Source organism: Mobula birostris, chromosome 2 (assembly GCF_030028105.1).
Source record: "Mobula birostris isolate sMobBir1 chromosome 2, sMobBir1.hap1, whole genome shotgun sequence".
Classification (NCBI taxonomy): Eukaryota; Metazoa; Chordata; class Chondrichthyes; order Myliobatiformes; family Myliobatidae; genus Mobula; species Mobula birostris.
In genome coordinates this window covers 5,558,251-5,570,377 of record NC_092371.1, presented here as the reverse complement: position 1 = coordinate 5,570,377, position 12,127 = coordinate 5,558,251, and the positions used below count along the sequence as shown (strand labels likewise).

The 12,127-nt window shown below is 45.8% G+C and overlaps 1 protein-coding gene across 1 annotated transcript in view; it reads left to right on the top strand.

Annotated features, from left to right (window-relative positions):
* The window catches only part of LOC140207562 (soluble guanylate cyclase 88E-like), a 97,673-nt gene that overhangs the window by 61,677 nt on the left and 23,869 nt on the right, over positions 1–12,127 (top strand). The gene's annotated exons all lie outside the window — the stretch shown is intronic.

The following is a 12,127-nucleotide window of genomic DNA, read 5'->3' as shown; positions in this document are numbered from 1 at the left end:
AGCTGACAGTACAGAATCATTTTCTCAAGGTAAAGGATACCTCATACCAGAGGGATTAGATTTAAGGTGAGAGTGGGGAGTGACAGGAGAGTTAGTTTAACTTGGCATCATGGTCAGTGTGACATGGTGGGCCGAAGAAACTGTCCCATGTTCTTTGTTCTATGTTAAGAACAAGTCTTCAGAAAAACCAGTTCTCATATAATCAGTCCGAAGTTAAGAGGGTAGCTTTATAAATAGTGATATCTCGAGGGCACCGACTCAAATCAGGAAACTGGTGAAGAGATATCGTCTGCAGTCAGGAATGATACTCAGGATGTGGGAGAAGCTCAGTGGGACAGCCAGCATCCATGGAGAGGAATAATTAGTCGAGAGAGAACGTTCATCTCCATGGACAGGAATAATTAGTCGACAGAGAACGTTCATCGGGACTGGGGGTGTTGCAGAAGCAAGAATAGGAAGGTGAGGGAGGGGAGGAGTACAAATTGATCAGCGATAACCGCCCCCTTCCTTTCCAGTCCTGATGAAGGGTTTTGGCCCAAAACGTTGACTGTTCATTCCCCTTTATAGATGCTGCCCGACCTGCTGACTTCCTCCAGAACTTTGTGAGGGGAGATGGTCAGTATAAAGAGGTGGAATGGAAAGGGGCGGGAGGTGATGGGTGGATCCAGGTGAGGAGGGTGACAGGTAGATGGAGGATGGGGGAGTGGGAATAGTGACGGAGGCTGGGAGGTGATGGGTGGATTCAGGGAAGGATGGTTGATAGATGGAGGATGCGGGAGTGGGGATAGTGACAAAGGCTGGGAGGTGATGGGTGGATCCAGGTAACGAGGGTGACAGGTAGATGGAGGATGGGGGAGTGGGGATAGTGACAGAGGCTGGGAGGTGATGGGTGGATCCAGGTGAGGAGGGTGACAGGTAGATGGAGGATGGGGGAGTGGGGATAGTGACAGAGGCTGGGAGGTGATGGGTGGAGATGACAAAGGATTACTGAAGGAGAGATCTGGGGAAGCATGGAACCAAATAAGGGAGGTAGACAGGGCAGATGGGAACAGTGGGGTGGCGAAAAGGTGGACCCACTGGGGGGAATGTTTGGGTGAGAGGCAGATTGGTAGGGGAGGGGGACAGAGGCAGGGTGATAGGAGCTTTGACTTAGACTTAGAGACTTAGAAACTTACAGGAGGGTCCTCCCAGCCCAATGAGTCCCAGTTGTGACCGACTAATCCAGGCCTTTGGAATGTGGGAGGAAACTGGAGCACCCGGAGGAAACCCACACAGTTACAGGGAGAACTTCTTACCGGCAATGGCAGAAGTTGAACCTGGGTCGCTGGTGCTGTGGTAGTATTACCAAACCACTGCATTACCATGACAACCCCTCCCCTGGGCTGGGATGGGTTTGGCAGGAACCCATGGATCAGAAGGAGAGCTGGGTGGGGGGAATGGTGGGAGCGGGTGATCAGAAGTTGGAGAACGCAGTGTTCATGCCAAGTGTCAAAAATGGTGAGCATTCTTAATTCCAAGATTTCAGTTTATTTTAGAGTACAAACAATCATACAACTGCTAAGTAAACTAAAAGAGCTGAGAAATGATCGAAGACAAAGGAATAAAGGGTGGCGCTTTTGAAAAATATATCACTTTTATAGAAAAGAGAAATTCCTTAGATAGAGATGAATTAGTTAATAGGCTACATAATTAAAAGAATTACATCACGTGGATCATGTGCTAATACTCAGCCAATGAAAAAAGAGCAAGATGATAAAGGATTCTAACCTCACTTCCTCTGACCGTACAGTTCCACTCTCTCCGCACTAATCCCAAATTCCCATCCAACCCGCAGATAAGTGAGGTGCTGTAGTAATCTGGTGGACTAATCTCTATCTTGCTGGGGCCAGGCAACAACTGTCAGACACCTCCTCTTACTTGCCCCTCAAACAGGACCCCACTAAGGAGCACCAGGCCATTGTCTCCCACACCATCTCTGACCTTATTGACTCTGGGGATTTCCCATCCACTGCCACCAAACTCATAGTTCCCACACCCTGCACTTCCCGTTTCTACCTCCTGTCCAAGATCCACAAGCCCGCTTGTCTAGGTCGACCCATTGTTTCTGCTTGTTCCTGCTCCAATGAACTAATATCTGATTACTGCAACTCTGTTTCATTCCTCCCCCTGCCCGTCTCCCCCCCGACCTGATTCAGTCCCTATACAATTCCATCCCTCATCAGGACGGCCCTAAAGCTCTTTCTGGACCAGTTCCCCTCTACCACCACTCTCCTCCATCTGGTGAAACTTGCTCTCACTCTCAATAATTTCTTCTTTGGCTCCTCCCACTTCCTTCAAACAAAAGGGGTAGCCACGGGCCCTCGCCTGGGTCCCAGCTATGCCTGCCTGTTTATTGGCTACATGGAATAGTCTATGTTCCAAGCCTACACTGCGAACTCTTCCTACGCTACATTGACAATTGCATTGGTGTTGCTTCCTGCACCCATGCTGAGCTCTTCGACTTCATCAACTTTGCCTCCAACTTCCACCCTGCCCTCAAACTTACTTGGTCTACTTTTGACACCTCCCTCTTCTTTTTTGGTCTCTCTGACTCCATCTCTGGAGACAATCTATCTACTGATATCGTTTACAAACCCACTGCTTTTCATAGCTGCCTGGACCATACCTCTTCCCACCCTGTCACTTGTAAAAATGCCATCCTCTTCTCTCAATTCCTCCGTCTCCGCCACACCTGCTCTCAGGATGAGGCTTTTCATTCAGGAACTACTGAGATGTCATTTTTCTTCAAAGAAAGGGGCTTCCCTTCCTCCGCCATCAATGCTGCTCTCACTTGCTTCTCTTCCATGTTGCGTATATCTGCCCTCACCCCTTCTTCCCACCACCCTACCAGGGATAGGGTTCCTCTTGTCCTTACTTACTACCACACCAGCCTCCGCATCCAGCATATAATTCTCCAGAACTTCCACCATCTCCAAAGGGATCCCACCACAAAGCACATCTTTCCCTTCCCCCCACCACCACTTTCTGCTTTCTGCAGGGATCACTCCTTACGCGACTCTCTTGTCCATTCATCCCTCCCAAACTAATCTCCCTCCTGGCACTTATCCTTGCAAGTGGAACAAGTGTCATACCTGCCTCTACACCTCTTCCCTCATCACTACCAAACAGCCCTTCCAGGTGAGGTGACACTTCACCTGTGAGTCTGTTGGGGTCATCTACTGTATTCGGTGTCCTGTGTGTATTGGTGAGACCGATGCAGATTGGGAGACCACTTCGGCGAGCACCTATGCTTCACCTGCCAGAAAAAAGCAGGATCTCCTGGAGGCCATCCATTTTAATTCTACTTCCCAATCCCATTCCAATATGTCAGTCCATGACCTCCTTTACTGCTGCAATGAGGCCACACTCGGGGTGAAGGAGCACCACCTTATCTTCTATTATGGTGGCCTCCAACATGATGGCATGAACATAGATTTCTTGAACTTCTGGTAATTGCCCCCTCCATCCCTCTCCTTCACCACTCCTGTTTCCTTCTCTCACTTTATATCCTTACCTGCCCATCACCTCCCCTTTCCCTTTCTTCCATAGTCTTCTACCCTCTCCTCCAGATTCCCCCTTCTCCAACCCTTTATCTCTCTTACCAATCCCTTCCCAGCTCTTTACTTCATCCCTCCCCTCTCTCAGTTTCACCTATCACCTGCCACCTTGTACTTTTCCCTCCCCTGCCCCCACCTTCTTACTCTTGACGCCTTTCCCCTTCCTTTCCGGTCCTGATGAAGGGTCTCAGCCTGAATCATCAGCTGTTTACACTCTGTCTGGCCTGCTGAGCTCCTCCGGCGTTTTGTGTGGGTTGCTTTGGATTTCAAGCATCTGCAGATTTTCTTGCGAAGGTGATAAACTGTTAGTTTAGCTGCTATACTGCTTTCTGCCAGAGAGTGTGAAAAACAAATGGAGTTTGTTAAAAAGTACAAATCTTATAAAAAGTACAAAGAAACAGTGGTTTCCAACAGCACATTCTCCCCGTGATCACGTGAGTTGCCTCTCAGTGCTCTCAATAGACAATAGACAATAGGTGCAGGAGTAGGCCATTCGGCCCTTTGAGCCAGCACCGCCATTCACTGTGATCATGGCTGATCATCCACAATCAGTATCCAGTTCCTGCCTTATCCCCATAACCTTTGATTCTGCTATCTTTAAGAGCTCTATCCATCTCTTTCTTGAAAGCATCCAGAGACTTGGCCTCCACTGCCTTCTGGGGCAGAGCATTCCATACATCCACCACTCTCTGGGTGAAAAAGTTTTTCCTCAACTCCGTTCTAAATGGCCTACCCCTTATTCTTAAACTGTGGCCTCTGGTTCTGGACTCACCCATCAGTGGGAACAAGCTTCCTCCCTCCAGCGTGTCCAATCCATTAATAATCTTATATGTTTCAATAAGATCCCCTCTCAGCCTTCTAAATTCCTGAGTATACGAGCCCAGTCGCTCCAATCTTTCAACATATCACAGTACCGCCATCCCGGGAATTAACCTTGTGAACCTACGCTGCACTCCCTCAATAACAAGAATGTCCTTCCTCAAATTTGGAGACCAAACTGCACACAGTACTCCAGGTGTGGTCTCACCAGCACCCTGTACAGCTGCAGAAGGACCTCTTTGCTCTTATACTCAATTCCCCTTGTTATGAAGGCCAGCATGCCATTAGCTTTCTTCACTGCCTGCTGTACTTGCATGCTTGCTTTCAGTGACTGATGTACAAGAACACCTAGATCTCGTTGTACTTCCCCTTTTCCTAACTTGACTCCATTTAGATAATAATCTGCCTTCCTGTTCTTACCACCATAGGGAAAACCTCACATTTATCCACATTAAACTACATCTGCCATGCATCTGCCCACTCACCCAGCCTGTCCAAGTCACCCTGCATTCTCATAACATCCTCCTCACATTTCATACTGCCACACAGCTTTATGTCATCGGCAAATTTGCTAATGTTATTTTTAATTCCCTCATCTAAATCATTAATATATATTGTAAACAGCTGCGGTCCCAGCACTGAACCCTGCGGTACCCCACTGGTCACTGCCTGCCATTCCGAAAGGGACCCGTTAATCGCTACTCTTTGTTTTCTGTCAGCCAGCCAATTTTCAATCCATGTCAGTACTCTGCCCCCAATACCATGTGCCCTAATTTTGCCCACTAATCTCCTACGTGGGACTTTATCAAAGGCTTTCTGAAAGTCCAGGTACACTACATCCACTGGCTCTCCCTTGTCCATTTTCATAGTTACATCCTCAAAAAATTCCAGAAGATTAGTCAAGCACGATTTCCCCTTCGTAAATCCATGCTGACTCAGACCGATCCTGTTTCTGCTATCCAGATGTGTCATAATTTCATCTTTTATAATTGACTCCAGCATCTTTCCCACCACCGACGTCAGGTTAACCAGTCTATAATTCCCTGTTTTCTCTCTTCCTCCCTTCTTGAAGAGAGGGACAACATTAGCCACCCTCCAATCCACAGGAACTGATCCTGAATCTATAGAACATTGGAAAATGATTACCAATGCGTCCATGATTTCTAAAGCCACCTCCTTAAATATCCTGGGATGCAGACTATCAGGTCTCGGGGACTTATCAGCCTTCAGACCCAAGTCTATCCAACACCGTTTCCTGCCTAATATAAATTTCCTTCAGTTCATCCATTACCCTAGGTCCTTTGGCCACTATTATATCTGGGAGATTGTTTGTGTCTTCCCTAGTGAAGACAGATCCAAACTACCTGTTTAACTCGTCTGCCATTTCCTTGTTCCCCATAATAAATTCACCCGTTTCTGTCTTCAAGGGCCAACTATTTTTTTTGTTTTCACATACCTAAAGAAGCTTTTACCATCCTCCTTTATATTCTTGTTTCCTCCCACATTACAAGGACGTATGAGTTGGGGTTAGTGAGCTGTGGGCATGCTGTGCTGATGCCAGAAGCATGCCAATACTTGCTGGCTGCCCCCAGCACAATCCTCACACTGAATTGGTTATTGATGCATTTCGAAGCGTGTTTCAGTGGTCCAAAGGCATGAGAGAGTAGCTGGCCAAAGTTGATTGGGAGGGGACACTACCAGGGATGATGGCGGAACAGCAGTGGCTGGAGTTTCGGAGGGGGGCGCAGTTTGGAAGGTGCAGGATAGAAACATCGCAAAGATGAAGAAGTATTCTAAATGCAGGTTGGTGGAGGTCAAAGCCAAGGACTGCTGGAAAATGACACTGAAGAGGTAAAGATTGCTGAGCCTCTGGCGATGATCTTTGAATCATCAATGGGGATGGGAGAGGTTCCGGAGGATTGGAGGGTTGCAGATGTTGTTCCTTTATTCAAGAAAGGGAGTAGAGATAGCCCAGGAAATTATAGACCATTATAGACCAGTGAGTCTTACTTCAGTGGTTGGTAAGTTGATGGAGAAGTAGGAGACCTGAGAGGTAGGATTTATGAACATTTGGAGAGGTATAGTATGATTAGGAATAGTCAGCATGGTTTTGTGAAAGGCAGGTCATGCCTTACGAGCCTGATTGAATTTTTTGAGGATGTGACTAAACACATTGATGAAGGAAGAGCAGTGGATTTAGTGTATATGGATTTCAGCAAGGCATTTGATAAGGTACTCCATGCAAGTCTTATTGAGAAAGTAAGGAGGCATGGGATCCAAGGAGACGTTGCTTTGTGGATCCAGAACTGGCTTGCCCACAGAAGGCAAAGAGTGGCTGTAGATGGATCATATTCTGCATGGAGGTCGGTGACCAGTGGTGTGCCTCAGGGATCTGTTCTGGGACCCTCACTCTTCGTGATTTTTATAAATGACCTGGATGAGGAAGTGGAGAGATGGGTTAGTAAGTTTGCTGATGACACAAAGGTTGGAGGTGTTGTGGATAGTGTGGAGGGCTGTCAGAGGTTACAGCGGGACATTGATAGGATGCAAAACTGGGCTGAGAAGTGGCAGATGGAGTTCAACCCAGATAAGTGTGAAGTGGTTCATTTTGGAAGGTCAAATATGATGGCAGTATATAGTATTAATGGTAAGACTCTTGGCAGTGTGGAGGATCAGAGGAATCTTGGGGTCCGAGTCCATAGGATGCTCAAAGCAGCTGCGCAGGTTGACTCTGTGGTTAAGAAGGCATATGGTGTATTGGCCTTCATCAATCGTGGAATTGAATTTAGGAGCTGAGAGGTAATGTTACAGCTATATAGGACCCTGGTCAGACCCCATTTGGAGTAATGTGCTCAGTTCTGGGTGCCTCACTACAGGAAGGACATGGAAACCATAGAAAGGGTGCAGGGAAGATTTACAAGGATGTTGCCTGGATTGGGGAGCATGCCTTATGAAAACAGGTTGAGTGAACTCGCCTTTTCTCCTTGGAGCGACGGAGGATGAGAGGTGACCTGATAGAGGTGTATAAGATGATGAGAGGCATTGATCGTGTGAATAGTCAGGTGGATTTTTCCCAGGGCTGAAATGGTTGCCAGAAGAGGACACAGGTTTAAGGTGCTAGGGAGTAGGTACAGAGGAGATGTCAGGGGTAAGTTTTTTATGCAGAAAGTGGTGAGTGCGTGGAATGGGCTGCCGGCAACAGTGGTGGAGGTGGATATGATAGGGTCTTTTAAGAGACTTTTGCATAGGTACATGGAGCTTAAAAAAATAGAGCGTTATAGGTAAGCCTATGTAATTTCTAAGGTAGGGACATGTTTGGCACAACTTTGTAGGCCGAAGGGCCTGTATTATGCTGTAGGTTTTCTATGTTTCTAAAATGGGGGACAAGGAAATGGCAGAGGAATCTAGTAAATACTTTGCACTAGTCTTCACTGTGGAAGACACTAGCAGTATGCCAGAAATTCGAGAGTGTCGGGGGCAGAAGGGAATGTAGTTGTTATTACTAAGGAGAAGCTACTTGGAAAACTGGAAGGTCTGAAGGGAGATAAGTCACCTGTATAGTATGTTTAATATTACAGTAATATTTGAGTAATATTGTGAACATTGTTTGATTAAGCGTTCTTAGTCTGTTTACATAATCCATTATGTGTTTATGTAAAAGTATGCGAATGGTATATGTCATAACACCACCAAATTGTAAGTGAGTGCCTCACTAAAGAAAAATGAGGTAAACACATTTTTCTGGGCTTGCAAGTTTTTCTTTCGATTAACTTCTGGAGTTACAAAAACGTGACAGTGGCAACAAGAAAGTTTTAAAACTCATCCAAGGTGACTACTTACCTGTTGAAGCACAGCACGTTTCTTTTCTCCAGGAGTGGGAGAGGGAGACATTCAAGAAAAAAAAAATCACAGCACATGTTACTTCACAAGACGAGAAAGACAGTCAAGTTAAAAAAGGCAGAAAACAGATGAAATTCACGGGTTCATAAACAGTGAGTACTGGGTGATAATATGAATAAATAAATAAACCAGCAGAAATGACTGGCTTCATCGGAAAGACAGATGCATTCGATTGCACAAAAGATGACTGGTTGATGTATACTGTAAAAACATTGATTCTGAATGATGCCCCAGCAGTGTTCAAGGATGGCATTGGAAAACTCAAACATATCAAGGGTAAAATAATGCTAAATGAATACACCATATCCAGGTTTTACAAAGCCCGTCTGGTTCTTTATACCATCCACGATAAAGTAGCCAGTGAGCAGGATTACAGGAGGCTGAAGGAATTCTTTCCAAGGTTGAGGGGAGCCCCTGGGTAACAACAGTGGTCCCAGTATCCGAGAAGAATCTGTGGTGATCTTAAGGTCAGCGTGAAGCCAGTACTGAAAACCAATCCAGTAGCCTGTGCGCAGGATAGAGGATATCTTTGCAAACATTTCCGAAGGAAAGCACTTTCGCAAAGTGGACGTAGCTGAGGCCTATCTACAGATGGAGATGGAAGAAGAGTCCAAAGTGTTTCTCACAATAAGCACTCACAAAGGGCTTTATTGCTACAGTATGTTCACGTTGGAGTAGCATCTGCTCTTGCACTCTGTAAGAAATCTACTGACCAGGTACTGTAAGGCTGCCCGTGCGTACAGTGTTACCTGGATGACATCATTGTTACCAGTCAGATGACATGGAACATCTCCAAAATCTCCAAACAGTATTAACAAGATTAGAAGATTATGGATTCAGAGCATAGCGCAACAAGTATGAATTCTTTAAACCAAGCATCACTTACTGTGGTCACACCATTGACACGCAAGTATTACAGAAGTCGTACTGAGAAAATTCAAGCAGTGGTGGATGCCCCAAGGCTGAAGGATGTGTCACATGGGTCCTTTTAGGATTTGTCAATTACCATAACAGTCTCCTGCCAAACCTGGCTACTGTGCTCCACCCTTTGAACTCATTCCTGCAGATCAGGAAGAAATGCAATGGACAAAGCACTGTGAGCTAGATTTCCAAAAAGGCAAAGGAAATGGCGACATCAGATCTGCATTCACACATTATGATCCATATTGTCCTGTGAAGCTTGTCTGTAACACCTCACCTTATGGTGAAGGTGCACTCATGTGACATTTTATGAGTGATGAAAGTGAATGTCCCATGGCCTTTGTATCGTGCTCCCTTACTGTTGCAGAGAAAAACTACACACAGATTGACAGAGAGGCACTGAGTCTGGTTTGGGGTGTAAAACGTTTCAACCAGTACCTGCGTGGGAGAGAGTTTACCCTCACTACTGACATAGAAACATAGAAAATAGGTGCAGGAGTAGGCCATTCGGCCCTTCGAGCCTGCACCACCATTTATTATGATCATGGCTGATCATCCAACTCAGAACACCGCCCCAGCCTTCCCTCCATACTCCCTGACCCCCGTAGCCACAAGGGCCATATCTAACTCCCTCTTAAATATAGCCAATGACCTTCATCCACTGGTGTCCATTTTCAACCCACAGAAGGGAGCTTTACCAACAGCAGCAGCACAAATGAGAGATGGGCTCCGTTTCCTGGAGGATCGAATTCAAGAGGACGACTAATTTTGGAAATCCTGATGGATTCTTTTGTTTACCCCCGGAAAAGGAAATACCTGAAAAATTTACAAAGTGAACCTAGCTGAGGGCAACCTATAGATGGAGATGGAAGAAAAGTCTGAAGTGATTCTCACCCACAAGCAGCAACAAAGCGTTACCCTTCCCTTCCACTCCTCACTTGTTCCAGTCTCCCGAACGCAAACTGAAAGTCTCCCTGTTGACGCAGCGATGATCCAGAAAAGACCCCACACTGTCTCGGGTCTACATGGCAACCCAAAATAACCGGAGTGTGCAACAGAAGTCCCAGTTCCAACTTTTTTTACCACATCGTAACTGAGTGCGTCACTAAAGTAAGATGAAGTAGACATAGTTTCTCAGACTCCTGTGTCTCTTTTTCGACCAAGGATTCTGAAAGAGGTAGCCGAAGAGATTGGGGAAGCAATAGTAATAATCTTTCAGGAATCACTAGATTCTGGAATGCTTCTGGAGGACTGGAAATCTGCAAATTTTAAGTAGGGATGAAGGCAGAAGAAAGGAAATTATAGACCAGTTAGCCTGAATTCAGTAGTTGGGAAGATATTGGAGTCAATTGCTGAGGATGAGATTTCAGGGCACATGATAAAATAGATGAAGTCAGCATGATTTCCCTAAGGGAAAATCTTGTCTGACAAATCCGTTGGAATTCTTTGAGGGGAAAAAAAAAAACAGACAGGAGAGACAAAGGAGAGTCAATGGATGTTATTTACTTGGATTTTCAGAAGACCTTTGACAAGGAGAGCATGGATAGAAGATTGGCTGATTGGCAGGAGGCAGAGAGTCACAATAAAGAGGGCCTATTCTGATTGGCTGACAATGACTAGTGGTGTGGGCCATGGAGAATGGGTCAAGGACAGTGGAAACAGACAAACCAACTGTGCCATGAGGTTGGAGGAGATGGAAGCTGCCATTTTGTGAAGCTGCTCTACATCCTCCATTTTGTGAACTGAAGCTGCTTGCCTTGATTAATGTTTTAAAGTAGACACAATGATGCTCCAGGTAATCTGCTGGAGCAGAGGTCACTTCCAAATAAGAGGTTATTTATGAGCCATCCTTTGGTTGGATATAACATGCAGGCTTGTGACTGCTGGGGTCAGTGTCTGCCCTGAGTAGTTTGAGCTGGTTGCTGGTTTGGTAACTGATTGAAGACAATGAGCCATAAGTTGCCAGTTGTCAGTTGTGGAAGAAGGGCAATAAATGGACGCTGGCTTGGACAAGAACCAATAAGAAGGTGATATGGGTCAGTCAGATGACCCGTAGCCAATAACACTGAAATGCAACATTTGAACTAGTAAGGAATGAATATAAAAGCAAAGGTTTTTGGATACAGCACAGCGATATCTCTCCAGGGACCCTCCATCACAAGGAAGAACCCCCATGCCAGAGGCTGGGAGGAGAAAGGATGGATCATCTGGCCAATGGAGATCCCCTATTTCAGTGTTATCAATTGGAAAAGTAGTCTGAGTGAGTATTGGTACAAAGGCAACAGTAGAATTCATGTTCTAAGTTGCTGGCCTGGGGTAATATTGTTGTTTGTGCAGAGACAATAAAGCATGAGCTTTGATTAATTAGGAGTTGTGCAGTGAATTTCCTAACCTAGTTCAGTTGATGAATGCTCAGCAGTGGTGTTCCACAGGGGTTGGTATCTTCACGTTATATGTCAATGATCTGCATGACGGAATTGATGGCTTTGTGGCCATGTTTGCAGGTGACACAAAGATAGGTGGAGGGGCAGGTAGCGTTGAGGAAGCAGGGAGTTTGCAGAAGGACTTGGACAGAATGGGAGGATGGGCAAAGAAACAGCGGATTGAATATAATGTAGGGAAGTGTTTGGTCATTATTGTTGGTAGAAGAAATGAAGATGTGGACTATCTTCTAAACAGGAAGAAAATTCAAAGGTGCAAAGGGACTTGGGAGTCCTTGTGCAGGATTTCCTGAAGGTTAACTTGCAGGTAGAGATGGTGGTAAGGAAGGCAGATGCAGGGTTAGCTTTCAGTTCCAGAGGACTAGAATATAAGAGCAACTTTGTGATGCTGAGACTTCATAAGGCATCGGTCAGGCTGCACTTGGAGTATTGGGAGCAGTTTTGAGCCCC